At 38.2% G+C, this 20,006-nt stretch overlaps 1 long non-coding RNA gene across 7 annotated transcripts; it reads right to left on the bottom strand.

Annotated features, from left to right (window-relative positions):
* Positions 1-2,098: 2,098 nt before the first annotated feature.
* Positions 2,099-19,030, bottom strand: LOC116575435. Of its 7 annotated transcripts, none has more exons than XR_004279770.1 (5): positions 18,806-19,030; positions 9,817-9,853; positions 7,207-7,456; positions 6,683-6,778; positions 2,099-3,339 (listed from the first exon to the last, which is right to left on the bottom strand). It is a non-coding gene; the product is annotated as an uncharacterized LOC116575435 (long non-coding RNA). The 7 variants fall into 7 exon arrangements; XR_004279769.1 differs by lacking the exon at positions 18,806-19,030 and adding an exon at positions 17,374-17,631; XR_004279773.1 differs by lacking the exon at positions 7,207-7,456 and having other exon boundaries at positions 18,806-19,025.
* Positions 19,031-20,006: the final 976 nt, after the last annotated feature.

Raw genomic sequence — 20,006 nt, 5'->3', positions numbered from 1 at the left:
TATTTATGTTAACATGTGATTATTTATTTATTTATTTATTTTCAAGATTTTATTTATTTGAAGAGAGAGATCACAACTAGGCAGAGAGGCAGGCAGAGAGAGAGAAGGGGGAAGCAGGCTCCCCGCTGAGCAGAGAGCCCGATGCGGGCCTCGATCCCAGGACCCTGAGATCATGACCTGAGCCGAAGGCAGAGGCTTAACCCACTGAGCCACCCAGGCGTCCTGTTAACATGTAATTTATTTTAAAATAAATTAATAGATATTTATTGATTTTCTTGACTTTAACTTAATATGATAAATACAAAGAGATATAACTCACATAGACAAAAACTCTTTGGGGTCCTCAATAATTTTCAAGGGTATTTGAAAAGAGTCCTAAGGCCAAAAAGTTTGACAATGCTGATCTAAATCTTCTATATCTTTTAAAGTCCAAATCAAAGCCTTCCTCCTTGATAAGCTATTTGACCACTGCAACTACAGAGAATCTCTTCTGTCTAATCTGAATACCCAGGACACGTACACACTTAAGAGTTCTTTTGCACCATTCACCTAGTACAGAGCTTGTGCCAAAAAGGAAAATATTGTTATACTGATTAAGAATAATAATTAAAGACCTTTGTGTTTGATGGTGAATCATAAACAACCCTTCTCCAGTCTCTGTAGATAGTCTTCCCAGCCTCAAAGGAAAAAAAAGGATTTTTTTGACTTTTCAATCTACGCTTTTCACTGAAGATAATAATATACTTAAACGTATATATAAAACATTTATGTACTTTTACTACAAACCTAATACATATTAACTGAAAAAGAATGAAACATAAATTATAAATTAAAAATTAAATTCACCCTCAAAGCCATCAACCTGAGGTAACAACTACTCACATTTTAGTACATTTTAGTATATAAATCTCCAGTTTTCTACTCTACAGTTGTTTTTTCACTGAATTAAGTTACACTGAAAAACCACTATCAGGGCACCTGGGTGGCTCAGTGGGTTAAGCCACTGCCTTTGGCTCAGGTCATGATCTCAGGGTCCTGGGATGGAGTCCCACATCGGGCTCTCGGCTCAGCAGGGAGCCTGCTTCTCTCTCTCTCTCTCTCTCTGCCTGCCTCTCTGTCTACTTGTGATCTCGCTCTGTCAAATAAATAAATAAAACCCTTAAAAAAAAAAAAAGAAAGAAAACCACCATCATTTCTACAATATTCTAAGATGCTTTTTTGCACTTATCATCAGATAGTGTCATATAAGGAGATTTTTAAAAAACTGATAATGTTCATTTTGGGGGGTAATGTTCATTTTAATAAGTTGGGGGTAGATACAGAGGTATTCATTTTCTTTAAATTAAATATGTAGCTTAGTTTTCTTTTATGTGACTTGGGTCGCCTGGGTGGCTCAGTGGGTTAAAGCCTTTGCCTTTGGCTCAGGTCATGATGCCAGGGTCCTGGGATTTAGCCCTGCATGGGGCTGTCTGCTCAGCAGGGAGCCTGTTTCCCTTCCTCTCTCTGCCTGCCTCTTTGCCTACTTGTGATCTGTCAAATAAATAAAATCTTTAAAAATAGTAATAATAATAATAATTAATAAATAAATAATTGAATATATTGGAAAAACACAACCTAAAGAAAATCAAATTCTATTTCACAAATTGTTACTTTTGTATAAAATTCTGATGTCACATTATAAAATAAAGAAGAGAAAGAAAACACAGATAAGTGTGTGGCTTGAGAGGAATGAAAATTTGCTGATGAGAGAAGTGAATTAATATGTGATTAAAAAAATAAGAATGACAGACCTTAAAAAATCAAATGTTGACTCAATATTTGCAGAGGATTTTTTTGTCTTTGTATTGCTGCTTAATAAAGTCCTTGTTATGGTTTGAAGAAAAGATATAAGAAAGATGTTGATGAATAAAAAGATTATGATTTGGAATAGTTTATATTCATTAAGCCATTTTTAAAAAGATTTTATTTACTTATTTGCCAGAGAAAGGGATACAGCAAGAGAGGGAACACAAGTAGGGGGAGTGGGAGAGGGAGAAGCAGACCCTGGTATCATGATCTGAGCCAAAGACAGATATTTAACAAGTGAGCTGCCCAGGCACCGCGCCCCCCCCCCCATTATGCCATTTTAAGAAGTGGAAACAAATTAAAAATTGAAAGCAAACCAGCTTGTACACTCATTATTTTGACCCTGAGCCCTTGAAGTCTTGTACTTTCTATCTGTGCTCCAGCACGCATGCCCACATGTACACACTTCATCTTTCTCTTCTCTCAAGCAAAGAAGCAGGTGGCAACATTTTACCACTCTGCTCTCTGTTACTTAACTTCTGGTCTTTATTTTCTCTTTCACAAACTCTTTAAAGATAATGTTAGGAGTTAAGAATCTCCTCTTTCTTGAATTTCTTTAGTTGGACTAGAAATCTTGAGAAAACAGGTTGTCTATTTCTCATGAAATATTTTGGCACTTCATGCTTCTAACTGTTCCAAGAACGTCTTAAGACATTTTATTTGGCTTTTTTACTTGAGAATCGAAACAGAACCTGTCTGCCCAGAGGTACATGCACATCACTAAAAATTTAATGTGACTCAGAGAGAAAATGAATCAAATCCTTTTTTTTCCCCAATGGAAATATGATTGGCACACAATATCTTATAAGTTTCAAGTGTACGTCATAGTGATTGGATATTTTTATACATCATGAAATGATCCCTATAATAAGCCTAGTTACCATCTGTCACCATACAAAGTTACTAAAATATTATTGACTATATTCCCTAAGCATTTTGTCTTTTAAATGAGTTTTATTCTAATTAAGGGTAAAGACTTCAATCACTTTTTATTTACTCTACAATAATGCATCCTGTTGTTTGGAATAGCTAACTTAGTTTCAGATTGGTGGAACTCTCACCTCTATGTGTGGTAGAAAATTACTGTAATTGGTTTTCTTATTTGATGGCTCTTGGAGGAGAATGCTACGGAGAAGGGTGATAGTGGCTTTTCACATAGCAAAATTTCTTCAGGCACCAAACAAGAAACATTAAAATGTTATATAGCAAATGTATCATATACTTTCATTGAAGACAGCAATCTTCGACAAAATGAGATAATGAAGAACCAGTTGAGATAAAGAATGGGTAGCAATTCAAGTGATTTTAATTCCAGTTCAACAGAAGCTCTAGGTGTGGTTAGACCATGCTTCTGATGATGATGATGATGGTAATGATGACAGCGATGGACTGCTCTAGCTATCCACCAATCTCATTCTTCCCACTCAGCAACAGTATCTTCCACGCAATTTTTCTTTGTCTTCTCACTTTTCTAATATCCATCTTTCCAGAACTCTGAAGCAGTTGGGGATCACAACGGAGACTAGTTAAAAATCTGCACACATATTCTAGATCATGTCACAGTTCCCAAGTCAAACCAGTTTATTTACCTCATTCCTTCCTTTGCCCTTGCCCTTTAACTTTCTTCCTTTGGGAATTCCCTCTACCTTTTAAGTCCAATGTGCAGACTTCAGTTTAACAACATTGTTTGACTACATCATCACGATGGTGAAATTCTTAGATGGTGATTAGCATATAAAGTTTCTGGCTCTCCGTTTTCCAAAAACGTCAACCAGGTCTTAGAGATTCTTTGCAAATATAATGAAAGAACCTTATAAAAGATGCCACTTAGTCTATAAAATTCTTAATTCAGAAGTAGCACCATTCATGGTTTTTTTCATACCTAAGTTATAGATCCATTGAGAACAATGTCAGTATCGTTTTAAAATGTCCAGTTGTCTTAAATATATCAAATACATACAGCAATGGCACTACTAAGTATTTACCCAGAGAATACAAAAATACTAATTTAAAGGGATACATCCACCCTGATGTTTCTAGCAGCATAGCCAAATTATGGGAAGATTCCAAGTGTCCAAGGACTGATAAATAGATAAAAAAGATGTGGTACATATATACACAATGGAATATTACTTAGCCATAAAAAAGACTGAAATCTTGCCATTTGCAATTACATGGATGGAGCTAGAGAGTGTTACACTAAGTAAAATAAGTCAAAGCAAGACAAATGCCATATAATTTAATTCATATGTGGAATTTAAGAAACAAAGCAAATGAGCAATGGGGAAAAAAAAAAAAGAGAAAGAGAGAGGCTAACCAAGAAATGGAATCTTAACTACAGAGAACAAACTGATGGTTATCAGAGGGGATGGAAGGGGGGGTGGGTTAAATAGGTGATGGGGATTAAGAAGTACTCTTGTTGTGATGAGCACCAGGTGATGTACGGAAGTGTTGAATCACTATATTGTATGCCTGAAACATAAACTGTATGTTAACTAACTGGATTTTAAATAAAAACTTTTAAAAAGAGTTTTTCAGGCCATGAAGGTACACAAAAATTTGCATTAGGGAACTAAGAGGAAGACACATAATCAGCATTGGAAAGAATGGATCATCTGATTAGGGATGATACTTTTCTGACACCCAAGTGTTTTATTTAAAAAAAAAAGCTTTACTGCTGGCATTGTATAGCCAATATGGTAGCTAGTAGCTCTACATGGATATTTAAATTTTTAAAAAATATTTTATTTATTTAATTGACAGAGATCACAAGTAGGCAAAGAGGCAGGCAGAGAGAGAGGAGGGGAAGCAGGCTTCCTGCTGAGCAAAGAGTCCGATGTGGGGCTTGATCCCTGGACCCTGGGATCATGACCTGAGCCAAAGGCAGAGGCTTTAACCCACTGACCCACATAGGCACCCCTTAAATTTAAATTTTAATTAAAATTAAATGAAATTATAAATTCAGTTTCTCAGTCACACCAGCCATATTTCAAATGCTTGAGAACTACAGGTAGTTATTAGCTATTCTACTGGACAACACAGAACATTTACATCATCCCCAAAATATCTGGGGAATAAGTTAAGTTCTATGAGAACCGGTGGAAGCAGAGACTAACGTTAATGTACTTTCTTGGATATGTTTAAAGTTCCATTGTCTTCTAAACATTCTTTGAGAGCTTAAACTTCTTGAACTGTAGAAATGAAGAAAATTGGCCTGATGAAAGCAACTTCTTTCTATTGCCATCTTTCCAAGAACGTGGACAGTCAGAGCATTCCAGTATATCTCCTGCCAAAGGTTCTTGGAGAATAACTACAGACTGAGGTTGTTCTGGAGCTGGAATCAGGTAGCTATATTTTTCTTTCTGTTGTCAGCATACACTGAGAAATACACCTGCTACACAGAGTTCATCATTTCTAAAATAATCTGAGAGTTTATTACTTATGCCAAAAGCTGTCCAAGTCAGACAGTTCCACAAAGCAAACAGAAAAAAAACTGTCTTGATCCAGAATTTTCAGGTGTAATGCTGTGGCTCATTCCCTCATTATGAATGGATTCAGAATAGGAAAAAGTTAGAAATTTAGGCTATTGGATCAGTTGCTTTCTATCAATAAAGTTATCAGAAACCTGCAATGTGTTTTTCTTTTCACAGAATTAGCACTTTTTTACACAGAATTGAGAAAACTTTTCTCAATTCTCAGAATATCTAAAAAATCTTTAAAAATCTCAAAATATCTAAAAAAAAAAAAAAAGATTTTTTTACAATCCTTTCAGTAACAAAACCAACTACAATTTGGCCCCTGCCCTCAAGGAGCTCATTTTCTAGTGAATGATAGCAATAGATAAATGAGAGCTAGGAGAATCAAGGAACGACAGTGAGGACAGAGGGTCATGTGACCAGCCAGTAAGATCTGCTGGAAGTCATGATCTTTAAGCAGAGTCTCGAAAGATAAAAGCCTTCTTCCTAGCTAGGGAAAGACAGGGTAAGTAAAAGTTTTAGGCAAGGAAAAACATGAGTCAAGGTACAGAGGTGAGAAACAGCATAGTACATTCTGGGGATTACATGAAATCTCATAATGCCAAAATAAGGGTCAGGAAGGTAGGCGGGGGCTAGATCATTGTATTCCATGCTAAGATTCATTTTCTTTTGTAGGTGTTGGAGAGTTATTAAGTGGTTTCTTAGGATGAGTGATCTGTTCACATGTGTGTTTTAGACAGACCACTTTGTATAACAACACCGATATAGAAGCGGCAGGTTTGAGAAGTGTTAGGAAGACAGTATGATGCAGTGAGATTAAAGGAGATGCCAAGTAGTTTTCGAAAGTAGTAATAATTAAGGGGAGCCGGGTGACTCAGTCATTAAGCGTCTGCCTTCAGCAGCTCAGGGCATGATCCCATTGTCCTGGGATCGAGCCCCGCATCAAGCCCCACATTGAGCGCTGCATCGAGAGCCCCCGGCTCTGCTGGAAGCCTGCTTCTCCCTCTCTCACTCTTCCTGCTTGTGTTCCCTCTTTCTCTGTGTCTCTCTATGTCAAATAAATAAAATCTTTTTTAAAAAAGTAGTAATAATTAAGGAATGAAATAAAAGGGTAAATAGATATGGAGAGAGTCAAGATTTTCAGGAAGCTGCTGGGGCTTTTCATTTGTTTTGCTTGATTGGTTGCTTGGTTTTTATTAGAACCTCTATGAAAGATAAAGTAGGGAACAGAGATGGGAAAGTACAATACTAAAGTTTTAGGAAAGAAATCATCACATGAACCATATAGAAAGAAAGCACTGATAGTACAGTCAGAAAAATCCTGATAATGAGTCTCAGCAAACTAAAAGTCAAGTACTAACCTGTACTAAGGAAACCCAACAGACAAAGATCTTCATTAATGATAGAGCTGAGGAGCAGACAGCAATTCTCCTGGTTATGGAAATGATGCAATTATACTGAAAAAGAAAAAAGAAAAACAGAATGAAAAATTAACATCTTTAAGAAGACAGCAAGTAAGTAGGTAAAAATGTAAATTATCTCCAAATAAGCTCTAGATCTCTATGTCTCCAAGAGCTGTGGTATTCAAACCTCAACCTACTAAAAGAATTGTGTGTTCTTTTTTTTTTTTTTTCCTTTTTCTGTAAATGGATGCCATAAATGTTCTCTTGCCAGTCAGGTACTTTAAAGAGCAGGAAAAATTTTTATTTGATTTAAAAATAAATAGAATTTCTTAAAATAGGACTGTATGGTTTCCTGCCTTCAAAACATTCATGACACCATCTGCATCTTGAGGATTTGGACAAGGATTTTTATTGCTTTTGTAGATGCTCCAACAAAATATCACATACACACACAACTTTTCAAAACTGTTTTAATTACTTACTCTTCCAAAATGAACAGATTAATAACCAAAATAATGAAAGTAAAGTGGTGCTGAATAGGAAATCCAACCAATAAAAAAATAATGTGCAGGAATTGGAAGCAAAATCTTTTCTTGCTCTTGAGAAAACACAGCCAAAAATCTTAAACTGATGTTGGATTATTGTGCACAAACAGTTCCTGACTCGTTCACCAAGTGAAACAAAAGTTGCAAATGTTTTTCTATCCCTCTTCTAACATTTTGGGAAAGGTTCCTGAACGGAAAAAGAGAAATAATTTAATTAAGTCACACACACATGCAGACATGTGTGCGCACACACATACACACATACGCGCGCACACACACGGAGGGACACCTTTTTTTTTCTCTTTAGAAAGAGGTAATAAACCGCTTGAATAACTTCCATTTAAACAATTTTAAATTGCAAAAGCATGACGTATCTTTAATGTTTAGAAAAGGAAGGCTCCAATCACTATAATGGGATCACTTTTTTTGGTAAGAAAAACAGTAAAACATAATTTGAAAAAAAAATATGAAGAGAGCTATAGTAAGTTATAAATAGGTAAGAAATAACTAACTATATGAGATCTAAATTGTTAAGTTTAAATTGCTTTTGAACGTTTTTATCTTCAACTGGCTAAAACTGCTCTATGTGGACAAAATACCTGTTATATATAAAAAATAATGCAATATAAATTTTACTTATCTGCTACAGGACAAAATGTAATTAATTGAAATTATATAACTCAAAGCAACTGCTATTACTCAAGTAAACAAATGTCTTATTACATGGTTATATATGGAATAATTCAAATTGTTATAATTCAAAATAATCGCATAGAACTAATTATAATTTTCATTTTCAACTACCCAATTATAAATTTTAACTATTTATATGTAAAAACTTATAAAGTGATAAATACATATTTTTAAAAAGACCAGATTTTGGGGAAGGGAGAGAATTCCAATGAAGAAAGCCACATAAAATGAGAAGCATGAAAAACAAATTGACAAGTTTAGTATTCTTAGACTCTATTCTATTTTAAAATGTGAAATATAAAGTAACTGAAATTTATAAGCACATATACAAGTTAAATAATATTCAGAACAGGCACAATTATTAAGTACTTACTCTGTGTTAAGCACTGTGCTTGTTATTTTATGTACATTTTTTTCATTTAATCACAACCATGATCAGGGGCCTCACTAAACATTATACATGTAGAATACTTTTAAATTTTCAAAAAAAAAATCCTTATAACTATCTCATGATCTTACATTTTGCTGTGAAATAGACAAAAGGGAAAAGCAATTATTAGCCCTATATAAATTATAGATTAAAAAAATAAAAGGACAGAGATTAAATCATTGAGTTAATTTAAAAAAACACAATTATGTACTTAGTTCTCTAACTTCTAAGCCCAATTTGCTATCCACTAGATAACATTAATATTAGAGAGCCCTAGTGATCTTAAATGTTTTAGGGAATAACTTAGCTTAAAGTTAATCAGCAAGCATTCAATGAGTTTCAGTATTGTATAAAGCACAGAAGTATTTGTGTGATACAAAAAGAAGGAGGGGAAAAAAAGGAAAATTGGAAAAACAAAAGAAAGGAAAGAAGGTAAAATTCCATTAAAGAATTTAGCATGAGAAGAAAACATTAATTTTTAGAATAATTATAAAATACTACTAAATGTAAAATAGCAGTAGTGAAAACTTCCTGATATATTGATGTTACCCTGCTCAAATCATATGGTAAAAAGATATGTATATTCTATTTATTTGGGTTAATCATATCCCAGAAAATTTCACTGAAGTAGCCTAATTCTTTGCTAAGCAGAAACTCTAGTATACAAATTATTGTTACAAAGGAAAAGGTCATCAGCTAGAAAATACCAAGCAATCTTTTAGAAACTTCTGTTCTAATATATTTGTTATAACAGAATTTTATTTGAGTTGAACCTATAAGGAACCAAAATATTTGTCAAAACCCCCCCCCCAAAATTATTAATGGGTATAAATGGAAAAGCTTAAGTTACTAATGACCATACTTGAAAATTAAGCAGACATTACTATAGGGGGAAAAACTTTGCATGATTAGGAGGCAAAAAAGGCAAAAATAAGTGATTTATTCACAAATAGTATTTGGCTCAGAATATTGTTCAAAGAATAGTAATAAAGTTAGTTTACAAGATGTAAATCTTACTTTCTTAGAAAAATAACACCTAATCAAAGTTAAGTTTCATACACACACACACACACACACACAAGCAGCAGTTAGGAGAAAGTCACTCTCTAGTCATGAGGTGATAGTTTTAAGATTAAATTATTAGAAAAATGAATACCGAGTTTAAAATAGTGGCGTTTGAAAAAAAAATACAAGTCAGCACTTGATTCTACAACTTCTTAGAGAAACAACACATTGTTATTATTTTTTTTAAATGTGTGGTGACTTTTGCTTCTTCTCATATATGTTTCACCTTCATCTTCTAATTACTAATAATTTTCTCCTAATTTCTTTCAACAGCTTCATGCAATTGGTATAGAGAAGTGTCACTGATACTTTAATATTTCTGAAACTAGATCAAGAACAAATCACTCAAGAAACATTACCTGAGTAGCATCTATGTGCTGAGCTCAGATCTCGGCTCTGTGGAATAAAAATTAAATAGAAAATATTAACTGCCCTCAAAAAAGGATTAAGTTGAAGCTTTTCAAATGATAGGTCATGACATTTCAGAGAGTTAGGAATCAATTTAGTGGGTTTCTGACAAACTATTTCAAAAGAATAAAATAAATTAGAACATAATTAAAAAAAACTCACTGTGCATCACACATAGTAAGCCAAGTATTATTTCATGAAAGTTTATTTCAGTTATGTATGTGTATATGTATGTGGGTACCAGGTCACAATGTACATTTATTTTATACTGTGGATAACAGTATAAAATTTTTAAAAACCTTGTTTAGGAAAATAACCTATAAGAAATTTTCATGAAATGGTTTATTCTGTAAAGATGGCCACCGGCTGGAAACTTTAAATGTTCTAATCTAAATTAACTGCCAAGACTGAATAAATGTGTTACAGAACAGGTAGTCAAGCACCAGCAATGTCCTTCTTTTGAAAAATGTTATCTTTATTTAGATCTCCTCTATTAAAATGTTCACCAGTCAATCACAATGCTATGTAGTTCCAACCAAATATTTTTGCCATTAGTTAATACAACATAAAGTGAAATGAATGTGATAGCTTCTCTAACATGTTTGGGACTCAGAAAAGGGGCTTTGGGAATATAGTTATATTATCCCAGATGATAATCAATTAGAAACATTATACTCTGAGTTGATTTGTAAGGGTTACAATTTTCTTCAAAGATGATAAACCACTTTCATGTTAATCAAGGAGTGCACAGTATCAAAATATTTATATTATGAAATGCTAAATAATTTAAACAGTTCCAATGAAAGGCTGAATAGCCAGTCATACCACAGTTTCAGAGGCTGATTCATTACAGCTAAACATATCAAAGTTCCACAGAGCTTGTTTTGTTTACTTACTTACATTTTTAACTATTTAAAGTACATTGTTCCTAAATCCTAGGTCAGAGAACACATCTTATTCAATGCCTTGAATGTGAAATGATTATTGTTGAATGTATTGTTGATATTTTTTGTATTTTTACAATTTTACCAAAATAGTTTAATCAATATCCCAGATATATTCAGAGATCTCTATGGAGAGGCTCCCTGCAAAACCTGAGCCCATATCACCTATCTTTTTATAAAAACTAGACAATTAAATCCAGTAGGTGTTAATGGTAATTATATTGTTCAACCAAATATAGACATAAAACTAAAATACAGAGTAAAAGAGTTTAAAGGTCACTTGACCTTTTTGGTAGGGGTGGGAATGGAAACTGAATCTCAGAGAAGTTCAGTGATTTGCACAAGGTTATCCAGTTAATCTGTGCCAGATTAGAAAAGAACTTGGGTTTTATAATTCCCAGTGGTATTCTTTCTACTATAAGACACACTTATTTTTTGGTCTGCTCCCATTTCAACCTTTTTTTTCCTCATTCTATACTACGTGCAAAACACTTCTTTAGTACTGTGGGGATTTAAAAAGTTAAGACAATCCTTGACACCAAGGTACTTAAAAATGCAAAAAATATATATAAAAGTATAGCCAGAGATTTATGGAGATCTAAGTTTTGTGGAACTGTGATAATAATTCAGTTCAAATAATTCAATTCAAGTTTTGGCAAACTACTATAATTCAATTCAAACTTCTGAAAAGTCATTCATGACTACTCCAGATTGAAATACTATTTCCCTATGGTATTAGAAAAAGCACTAGATAGGCAGCATAAAACCTGGATTTGTGCTGTGGCTCAACCACTAACTAGATGTTTGAAAAATAATTATTGAACTTCAGATCACTCATTTTTAAATAGTGAGAGGACACAGCCATAAATTATTATATAAAGGGTCCCTTTCAGATCCATGCAACAATATTTGTACCAGCCCGTTCCAAATCTACCCTTTACACCAAAGTCAACCACTTATTCAGCATAGGGTTGCAGCTCTATCATCCATGGCTATGGCAACTGCCCAGGACTCTCACCTTACCCTTAATCCCTCCTCCCATTCCAGTGTCTCTCTGGGTCATTTTTCAGGTCATCTCTTACTCCTGGATGACTGAACTTAGTTTCCCTGGTTTTGATCCTCTGTGCTCTCTAAAGGACTTAGATTGTACAGATCCTCTGGCTCTTCATATGCCTGGACATGTCAGGAAGAAACTCCCACGTCATCTGCCTCTGGTCCCTGGGATCCAAGACTGAGTGCATGCCCAGTTGCAGGAACACCCAGCAGATACACCATGACTGTTTAAGCAGCTTACTAAGACAGGTTTTGGATATTTCTACCATTATTATATTAGTTATTTGACTAATTATCATTTAACTTTTTGTATAAGTTGTATTTGTATTTGTATCCATAGAGATCCACAGTCTCTGTAACTCTTGAGGTTGGATGTATTTCAGAAGTCAGAATTTTTCAGATTTCAAAAGGTAATATAATATATATACCATGGTGGTAATATAACAACATCATAATTAAAGGATCAATTATTTCTGAGGTAAAACATTTGAATATTCTTTTTAAGTAGAATAAATGAATACTATAAATAGCTTCACATTAGTTCAAGTCATATTTTTATGCCAAATGACTTACTCTTGGGTTAGATTTTACTACAAAATATTACCAAAAACATAACACTGTAAGTTTTCTGGGATTTTTGGACTTCATTATTATACATAAAGGATTATGAATCTAATAAATTATGTGGAACCCAGATGGACTACATGTACCACAAGGACAGAGACCATGTATTTTAATTCTTCATATTTCTAAAAAAATGCTCTTCACAACACTCAATAAAAACAGTTCATGTTTAGGGGTACCTGGGTGGCTCAGTGGGTTAAAGCCTCTGCCTTCGGTTCAGGTCATGATCCCAGGGTCCTGGGATCGAGCCCCGCATCGGGCTCTCTGCTCATCAGGGAGCCTGCTTCCCCCTCTCTCTCTCTGCCTGCTTCCCCCTCTCTCTCTCTGCCTGCCTCTCTGCCTACTTGTGATCTCTGTCTGTCAAATAAATAAATAAAATCTTAAAAAAAAAAAAACAGTTCATGTTTATTTGAATAATTCTTCACTGAGTACATACCATACGCCAAAACTTTTACTCAGGAGTTGTGAGGCATTAAAAAATCTAACACATAGGGGCACCTGGGTGGCTCAGTGGGTTAAGCCGCTGTCTTCAGCTCGGGTCATGATCTCAGGGTCATGGGATCGAGTCCCGCGTCGGGCTCTCTGCTCGGCAGGGAGCCTGCTTCCCTTCCTCTCTCTCTGCCTGCCTTTCCGTCTGCTTGTGATTTCTCTCTGTCAAATAAATAAATAAAATCTTTAAAAAAAAAAAAGTCTAACACATAGAACCTGCCCTCAAGGGCATTATAGTCTCAAAGGAACAAAGCCTTAAACAAATGTTAAAATATAAATCTGTGACTAAGTGCCAAAAGTACTGATTCAGACAAGAAGGATGTCAGATATGGGAGTAGCAAGTTCACATGTGAAAATCGTAATCCAGTTTAACAAGAGCTGTCAATATCTTGCAACAGTCAAAGTTGGCATAATGATTTATAATCTGGAGAGGAAGTCCTGTATAATTTGGTAAGATAATTCTATTAGTCACAAAAGGTTATACAGAAAATCACTATAGCTTTTGCTTTAGACTTTAGACTTTTAGATTTTGAAGCAGAGTTTCAATCACCCTGATTCCAGAAATGAACACTCATAGGGATGACCTCACAGACTTAAAAATGAAAGAGTGTAAGACCATGGAGAATCAGCACCGTAGTACTACACAGAAGTGCCCTAGATGAGACAAACAAATTCTGTGCAAAAAGGAAATTATTTTTGACACAATTAAGTTTCAATTCCATTTTTTTTCAGTTGGGCCTATTTTGAAAGGAGTGGTAGATTCTGGCTAAAAGTCTCTTCTTGAGCCAAGAAAAATCAGATAAGAATAAGACACATTTAGGGTCACCTGGGTGACTCAGTGGGTTAAAGCCTCTGCCTTCAGCTCAGGTCATGATCCCAGGGTCCTGGGATCGTGCCCCACATCAGGCTCTCTGCTCATCAGGGAGCCTGCTTCCCCGTCTCTCTCTGCCTGCCTCTCTGCCTACTTGTGATCTCTGTCTGTCAAATAAATAAATAAAATCCTAAAATTAAAAAAAAAAAGAAGAAGACACATTTACTCAGATCACGCATTATTTGTAATCACTAAAAATTTTTAAAGGTACAAGAGATCTAGCAATTGGTTGTAATATATTAAATGTATTATTATGATAGAACTTATCTGGCCTCTCTTAAACCAGAAATATTCCTCAAAGGTGATAAACAGGAGTATATCTACTCTACAGATAAAAACCTTGAACTTGGTGATATTCCATGGCTAAAGGTCAATTACATAATCAGTACATTATAATAAGTTTTAAATACAAAAAACTTAACTCCAACTTCACTGAATTAACCACTAACAATAACAAAACCTAGACAAATTAGTTTGAAAATTCATTGACCTTTTCCCCTATATATAAAATCACCTGATAGGAGTTACCAAAGTAAAAATAATGAGATTGATTTGCTCATAAAAACACTACCTAAGCCTTATTTGTCAATTCATTCTGGAACCTATAAAAGTAAGAAAAAGCAAGTTATCAGACAAGAGGTAAAGTCCATGCTGTCCTTTTTTGTCATATCCCTTACATAGTAAAGCAGTAACATTCCAGTATGAAACTTATGATCCAAATGATGATCACTTGTTTTAGGTAAGACAACTGATTATTAACAAAGAAAAAATAACTTTGCAGCATGCTCCTCTCAAGAAAGCTGAATTCATTACCTGATATCAAGTGAATTGTGAAGTGTTTTTAGATTTCCTCCCATCAACTGAATAAAGGAAAGGAAACATCCCAGTTGTCTAAATGGGAAGAACAACCTGACAAAGACCATTACAGACAAAAATGAAGCCTATAAGTGATATCAGATGACATCTTCTATGGAGTTATTTTAGTGGTGATATCATCTGACGTCTTCTATAGGGTTATTTGGGTGAGTGTGACATTTTCTTAATGAGAAGATTAGGAAGTTGCCCTAAAAGAGCCTTATATAATGTATAAGGCCAAGGAACATATGGATAAAGTGTTGCTGGAGAAGTGTAAATATGACTCTTGAAGTAGTAAATGAAGGTTAAACATTAACAGCTGGTCCAGGGGAAATGAAGAGGGGGAAAAAAAGTAAGCTGTCTGTTTCAGACTGGTATTTCACTAACCAGTAAGTCATCTTTATCTGTTTTCTATTTCAAGTCACCTGGCTGAAATATATTACATCTCAAGGTTTAAGGAAATAACTGTTAGAAGTTGCTTTCTTTAGTTAAGTTAACCGAAAAAGACATTTCAGGATTGTGACTTGAAATTTTGAGCTTCACAGTTTCTTTTCTAAGAAAGAAGTATCATTTTAACTGTAAATCTATCAAACTACCGCTTTTTAAGGACTCATAATTTGTATTTTTATATATTAAATCTTATACTACAAACACCATCTACCCCACCACCACACGCACTCATTTCAAAACTGTATCACGACCTCAGTTCTGCATTATCTAGCTCAAAAATCCATTCATTTGGTTCAGGAACACCAAATTTTCCATGCAATTTGAAAGTCAAGGTATTAGTGGTTGCTGGTTACTCCAGCTGCATAGCAGAGTTAATTGAATTAAATTCAAGAGGCCACCACTGTGAGCTTGTTTCCCCAATTATAAAACCAACAAAATGGTATCTATGTCAAAAAGTTTACTGTGAGAGTGATGAGCACTAGGTGTTATATGCAACTAATGAATCACTGAACCCATATCAAAAACTAATGATGTACTATATGTTGGCTAACTGAATTTAAATTTTAAAAATTTATTGTGGGAATTAAGTGAGATAAATAGACCTTAAAGCACTTAATGAGTTACAAAATCCTATATAAAGGTAAGCTAATGTGATTATTACATATCTAACTTCCTATATAATTTTACTACCTAACCTAATCTTTACCAATAAAAAAGAACTATTTTATTTAACCAGGGTTTACCTTATACTTATTTTGGGGTTAACCTGTTCAAAGAAGAGGTAGAAGCACCCTATCATAAACTTGCACCTCAGACTGAAGCACTGTATTTGAACAACACTGTAGATATCTATCCAGGCACAATAAGCACCTGTTTACACCATAAACTCTTCCTTTTACCAAAATTTCATACCGATTTTAACTTTAATATCCTGAAGTCCTGAAATAGTTACTTGTTAGATAGAACAGCGTCACTTCCAAATCACACTATCATAAAATCATAGGGTTTTTTTCCAGTGGAAGTATTGTTTGGAAATTAATTCTTCCATATATTAGACTAATTATTAGCAGAATAAAATGTCTCTTTATATGCCATGCATTTAGTAATTTGCATTTATAATCACTCTGAATAATTTCCAAAATGACACAAATCAATTTGCAAAAACAAAGTCCAAGAACGCCAGCTTCTACTAGGAGGCCAGTCTCTCTAAGGCAGATCCCTCTGAGGCTGAGAACACATATAAAATGGAGGCAGCGCCATTTAATCTCTTCAGAGCTCCACCACTTACTTATACAAGGCTCGAGTGTCTACATTGGCCATATATACAATGGGTTCAGAGATTTCCTTTTCCTTCCCCTCCCCTTTATTTCTGATCAGAGTTTTCATAAGATTACTCCCTGGTATGAATTTAGTCCTACATTTAAGAGGACAATAAGTGAAATAATACATTTAATTTTTGCATATCTGCCCCAGTTCCTGTGGACTAATGATTCACAGACCACTAAATATTCACAAATAGCATTGATATAGTTTGATAAAGCACCACAAACAATATTGTTATATGGTAATTTCAATATTGAAATTACCTCTTGCTCCTGTTACTGATGACATCTTTCAGATAGCAATAAGCAGAAAGTCTGTATGAACCTTTATTTCAGTAAAAGAATTTAAACCCAGCCCTTCAAATGGAGTAGGATCTTTAACAGCAGTATTAAGCGAGCCCTTTATAGTCAAGAATTAGAATATCTGCCTTACATCTTCCTTTTAAAACAGCGAACCTGAATTTTAAGAATTTATACTTTTCAGTCTCCTTCGCTGACGTCTTATCCTTCTGACTAACCCAACACACACACACACACACACACACATATTAAAGACAGGGAGGAGGTGGAGAAGGAGGTCTGAATCGGGTCACTCAACTAAAGGGTCCGGTCCTAGTAGCGCAAACGCCATCCCTAAAACCTTTGTATTGTGTTTCAATTCGTCCGCACAGCGCCTCCTGCCGGGCCCCAGGGCGCGGCTTGCCGGCGGGGTGCAGGCGGCCGGGAAGGGCAGCGCCAGGACTCGGCCACCAGCCTAGCCTCCTCGCGGCCCTCCTCCAGCCGAGCGGCACCCAGCGCTCACCACCCGGCTGCGCGCGCAAGGCGGGAAAACGCCAGCGGCCTCGGCCGCCGGGTGCTGGGAGCCAGCGCCCGCCGACGGGACGCGCGGCCGGTTCCTACCTAGAGAAGGAGCCGGGGCCTTAAACGCCTGTGCGCGCCCCATTTATCCCGTGAGGCCTCCGCTCCGTCTAGGGCAAGGGTCGAGGATGTGGCGGCCTCGGCGTAGCTCCTCAGCTTCAGGCCCGTCGCTCCTACCCAATCCACGCCGAACGCCTCGCCCGGGGCGCTCCGCGGTCTATCCGCTCGTGCGGGCCGTCCGCGGTGGGCCCTGCGCTCCCACCCAGCTCGGCGACCCCTCCAAGCCAGGCGTCGCGCCTCGCTCCTCCTGTAACCCCCGGCTCCCGGGCCGGTCGCGAAGCCCGAGCTGAGTGAGGGGCGCTGCCCCGGCCCCCAGCTCCCGCGCGCCACAGCCAGCTTCCGCGTGCTGCGCCGGCCCCAGCTGTCGCGAGCAGTCGACAGTCCCGTTGGAGCCTTGTCTCTACTTTCCCGCCACCTCCTCGGGAGCGCTGCCGGTCCCGTTCCCTTTTGAATCCCCCAATGCGCTTATCAACGAGTAAACACAAAAGTAGCTCAAATAAGTGTTAACAGAGGAGACCCCGGCTCCCGGCCCCGTCGACGCCGGGCCTGTCCGCAGGGTTGGGACATTTCCCCAAGTTCCCCAGAGTCGCCGCCGAGAATCCTTCCGCCCGGCCCCCCGCACGCGGCGCCTGAGGCGCGGGGCTGAGTGCTCCGGCGGATGCGCTGGGCCTCGCTCGGGTCGAGCCCACCTGGATTCTGGCCTCCGCGTCGGGAGGGAGGCGGTCGAGGAGGGCCGTTTGCTTTAGGCGCGAGGCCGTCTGGCTCCCAGAGTCAGCGTGGCCCCGCACCGTGACAGTGTGCGCGCCGCGGGTCTCCGAGGCCGAGGGGGAGCGGCCAGACGGCGCTCGCAGAGGCTGGGAGGCTGCCCGGTGGCGTATTCGGGGGCTCGTGAGACTTCTCTCACGCAAGAGGGCAGTGAGCGGAGGCCCGTAGGACCCAAACTAGGCCTCTCCCTCCCCTTCTTATGCCCGCCCACCTTCCCCCCACTCCGCCCAGTTTTCCTTCTTGTCCCCCCGCTCCAGGCTCTCCTTCCTCCTTCCTCTTCTCACCTAATCCCCTGCCCACTCTCCCCTCTCGGACCGACTCCTCTCCCACGCTCTTCCCTCTCCTCTCAACTCCTCGCCCGCTCGCTCTGAGTCTCTCCCGTCTAGCCTGGATCTACCCTTCCCAACCCCTCCCGCCCCACTCCCCACCCCGCTCTCTACGTGGGTCTGTTGGATTGCTCACTACCCCATGACTTGTTTCCTAGTTTATATGGAAAATAAACTGTCTCTGGTTGTGAGACTAATCCCATCTTTTTTTTTTTTTTTTTAACCTACGGTACATAACACAGTTGCTGTATACAAGGGGCGCTGCATAAAGATCAAACTCCTAGGATGGAGGGAAACGGATCCCCCACACGCAGGGGTTTTACCGGAGAGTTCTACGTAGACGGGTTGTAGGGCCAGACCGCCGGTTCTTTTACATCTCTGGCCAGGGCACTGCTCGGCTCTAGAGACCCACTGGGCTGGGCCGGAAGCCGCCCACGAAGGTGTGAGTGAAGCGCGGGCCGGGGAGAACCTGGTTGCGGGGATCCGGGCTCGTGAAACGCCCCCAGCCACCAGCGGCGCGCCGGCGGGCCCCTGCGCCCAGAGGCCCGGCGGAGCCCGGAAGCTGTGGCCCCAAAGCTGAGCGCTGACGCCCGTCGGGGAGGCCCGCTTAGCTCCCCGCAGACTCCTACGGCTGACCAGGTCCTGGAAGTGGTCTCGCACCTGGCAGGGAGCAGGGCACACCTCCTGGTTACTCGAACCGTTCTGACGTGCCGGAGGAAGCGGTCCAGGGTTTCCCTCCACGCGACGACTCATTTGGAGAAAGACTGGGAGAAACAGTGTCTCTCGAGGCTCGTGGTGTCCTAGAGCCTAGAGTCCTTCGGCGATCTTTTTTATTCTCCCAGCGGCAAACTGCAGAGAGCCCTGAGCGTCGCCCACGTGGCTTCTTTCGGCTCTGTTAGTGTGTTGACCTTGTTTGTTTAAAAATTATGTATAGCATACACTGTATATAGTAAATTCATTCTTACCGATTACCTGATGTTGCCTAAACAGAAATGTGTTAGCCGTGGGCACAAGGGGAGAGAGTCAGGAAGAAGAGATCGCCAAGACTGGAACAGGAGAGACGTAGGGACACAATCTAACTGGTTAAGCGGCTTTGGGCAAGTCACTAACTCCCTCTTTCCCTTCATGCCATCCTTTACTAAATAGAGTTGTTGAGTAAGCTATGTGATAGGTGTGGGTTTTTTCAACCTAGAGAATCTCCCCCACGAAGAGACTTTTTAAAAAAATCTGATTAGCTTTTGAGTTAGTTGGGTTTGCTTTTCTTCTTTTTAACCCTTTTTATCGCTATTACCTTCACAGAAGGAAAGCTGGGAAACAGCCAAAATTTGAAAAGGAGAACACACTCAGAGAAGTATGGGAAAAAATGGAGAAAAAGAAAGAAAATGATCAATTAATGTAATTTTTAAAAACGTACCCAGTTTCCCCCAGTGAAAATAAAACTAAACAGATTAGATTTTAGAGTTCTGCCTCTGGTTCAAGATTACAAAGGAACACTGGAGCTCAAGTTTGTAGAAGGCAGTGTGT

Source organism: Mustela erminea, chromosome 16 (assembly GCF_009829155.1).
Source record: "Mustela erminea isolate mMusErm1 chromosome 16, mMusErm1.Pri, whole genome shotgun sequence".
NCBI classification, from domain to species: Eukaryota; Metazoa; Chordata; class Mammalia; order Carnivora; family Mustelidae; genus Mustela; species Mustela erminea.
Note: the sequence above shows the minus strand (reverse complement) of the source record. Positions and strands in the feature narration are given on the sequence as shown.